We start from the raw sequence: 3102 nt of genomic DNA, 5'->3' as shown, positions 1-3102 counted from the left end.
ATTGAGTCATGGTGCCTTCCTCATCTTGATAATTGGGTAGACTAGAATAAACACATCTTTTTTCTTTGCAGTATGCATCAGTACATCAAGCATTCAAGCATACATCACTCTTAATTACCGACTTGGAGATGATGCCATTCTCCCCTGTGACAACGCACCCCCTTTGGATTCAACATGCTCCATCGTTAGCTGGTTTCACAGCCGAGAGCTACCTTGGACTACAGAGGTGGTTCACAATGGAAACATCATTGAGAAAACAGCCCAAGCCGCCAGGCTGAGTCTGTACAGTAACTGCTTCCTGGGCATCAAAAGCATCACTTTGAAGGACTCTGGTGTTTACTACTGTCGGCCTGGGGACAACAATGCACTGCTTACAACTGTGTATCTAAATATCCTGACAAGTGAGTACAATGACCTGAGCGAACTTGATTTGCTAGTGATATTTAGAACCTCCTACTGACTGATTCTTTCCCAAACTGATCCTATGAAACACACTCCATATTTATGTCTGTGTGATTCTCTAACAATTTTCTAGGCCAAAATGTGAAGATTATTATTGTTTTTATTTAAAACAGTTTCATTATGACAGATCATTAGAAGGATATGAGCATGATTTATTGGTGTGGAGAATTCAGTTTGAGGCATTTGGCTGTTCATTTAAAATTAAAAGGAAAAAATAACCCAAATGATAAAAATATGGCGAAAATACAGAACACAATATAATTTGATTTATGATTATTATACATGTTTCAAAGCATTAGGTTGAATAGGTTACATGGATTATTCCATTAGAATTATAAAAGAAATGAGTAGAAAGGTAAACATGTTTATTTCTTCACAGCGGGCATTGGTGTAAGATACTTCTACCTTTATTACAAATCGGGGCATGATGCCATTCTCCCCTGTGACAACGCAGCCCCACTTGACTCAAGCTGCTCCGTCGTTCACTGGCTTTACAGCAAAGATCGATCTGGGACTGCTGCCATAGTTTACAATGGGGCCATCGAGAAGAACTCATCCCGAGCTGGCCGGCTCAGTCTGCACAGTAAATGCCACCTGGGCATCCAGAACATCACTGCTGAGGACGCTGGTGGTTACTGCTGTCGGCCTGGCAAGAACACTGACCAGGACACAGTTGTGTATCTACATATTTTGAATAGTGGGTACTTACACTCTGCTGTAAAACACACTACATGTATTTGTGTCTTCTTCTTTCTTTTAATTCCTTAATTGGGTTGCCTCAGTGAATCATCTGCCTCACCCTTTCCCTACCATCCTCCTCTGTCATACCAGCAATCTGCATGTCCACCTATCCATGAATCTTCTCTGCGGTCTTCCTCTTTTTCTCCAGCCTGGCCGCTCCATAATCAACAGCCTTTGTCCAATATTTGTCCAATATTTCCTCGGGATGGGCCGTGGAGCGTTTAACATTTAGAGTTAGAAGCTGCATACATTGAAGTGTATTAAAAATTGTATGGGCTTTAGTCCCCATGACCCTAAAGTGGAATAAACTGGATGGATTGAAGACTTTTAGCATGCAGTAACTGGAAAGTAGCAAACTAAAAAAACAATGTTTTGACTAAACACGGATGATGAAATGTATTAAAGGCTTTTGTTTGAGTGATTTTAACACTTCAGATTCATGCTGTCCTTAGAAACAACAACTTAAGAATAAAGTCTCACTGATGAATCCAATGAAATGTGCATAAAGCTGTTAAACATTAGAATTAGTTTGAGATGTGGGAGCAGTTGTGATGACCTAATTACATTTACTTTGTTTATCACCTATTTCTCTCAGTTTCAGCATCTCAGACACTAAATGGGGATGGAGACTTCACATTAAAGTGCACTCTGTTCAGATACTCTGACCTCCATCCTTGTGAAGAGAACAGCATCCGCTGGCTGGACGAGACGGGAAAGATGCTGCTTGACAGAGGTGTCACGAACACTGGACGGACGTGTGTTTCACTTCTGACCGTGAAACATCAGCGAGGCCACAGAAAAACATACACCTGCCAGTTTTTTAAGGAAAACAGCGTGAAGATAGAAGCTCAGTACACACCTGTCTTCACAGGTAGGATAAAGAACAGATTGATTTTGACATATAGCTTTGGTTTGTTACTGTAGCTTCTAAATGTTCAAAACATTGATGTTGCTGGACATTGACTATAAGGTTACAAGAAGGAAATTTAAGAAATTTAGGAATTAATATTTTCCTTCGTGTGTTTTTCACAGATTCCACAGATCCGTGTCCTCTGAGCTACATCATGTTGGCCCTTTGTATTGCAGGGCTGATCCTAATAATTGCTATCATTGCTCTTATGAGAAACAGAGGTTAGACAATTTAAATGCTAACAGAGCTGCAGGATATAAGTTTTGCTGCAGAATTTCAAGCACAGGATCAATTTGGAAGGCTTTCCTTTTGATTTGGATGTTTTTTACCTATATCAAGCATTTATTTCAGCATTTGCATCATATAAGGTTCGCTGATCAAAAATAATCAGACGTTTCAGTTTAATTGCTGTTCTGTTACTTTTTCCAGCTACTTTAAAAGCTTGAAAACACCAAAGTGAGTTGAAGCTTGAAATATGTAGGTTTTTTGATTTAAAAATGTAGCTAACGCTTACAGTTTAAGTTAGCAGTTAGCAGTATGAGTCATCTAAAGTGCCTCTTGAACAATTTGGTAGTTTTTGAAAACCTATAAACATAATACTGGATGAAACTAGGACTTTATTTCACAGTTTTGCTGTTACAGGAACACTCTCATGAGTTAGTACAGGAAAGACATGCAAACCTGTCTTATTGCAGGATTTGCTATAAGGAGGAGGCACCACCTTGTGGCATCATTCAGTACTGCAGCACATTTACATGACTGACTGTAGCAGCATACTAATCTGGTCTTTAAAGGGCCTTCAAGTTAGATAAGTGCAACCTCAGATGAACAGCAACATATGCCATTGATACTGTGTCATTTTTATTTAACAAAAATGAAACAAAACTGCATAAGCAAACATGAAAAAGCACAGCTTTCACTGGAGGTTCTGCCAGGAGAGAAAGCCTCTTGTCTCTTAAAAGAATATGGCAGCACAGTTTAGGTTTATA

General features: G+C 39.4%; 1 long non-coding RNA gene across 1 annotated transcript; it reads left to right on the top strand.

Annotated features, from left to right (window-relative positions):
• Nucleotides 1–908: 908 nt before the first annotated feature.
• Nucleotides 909–2335, top strand: LOC143412578 (uncharacterized). Its single transcript, XR_013093093.1, has 3 exons — nt 909–1159; nt 1799–2074; nt 2236–2335. It is a non-coding gene; the product is annotated as an uncharacterized LOC143412578 (long non-coding RNA).
• Nucleotides 2336–3102: the final 767 nt, after the last annotated feature.

This window comes from Maylandia zebra, linkage group LG15 (genome assembly GCF_041146795.1).
Source record: "Maylandia zebra isolate NMK-2024a linkage group LG15, Mzebra_GT3a, whole genome shotgun sequence".
Lineage (NCBI taxonomy): Eukaryota > Metazoa > Chordata > Actinopteri > Cichliformes > Cichlidae > Maylandia > Maylandia zebra.
This window is presented reverse-complemented; position numbering and strand designations above follow the sequence as displayed.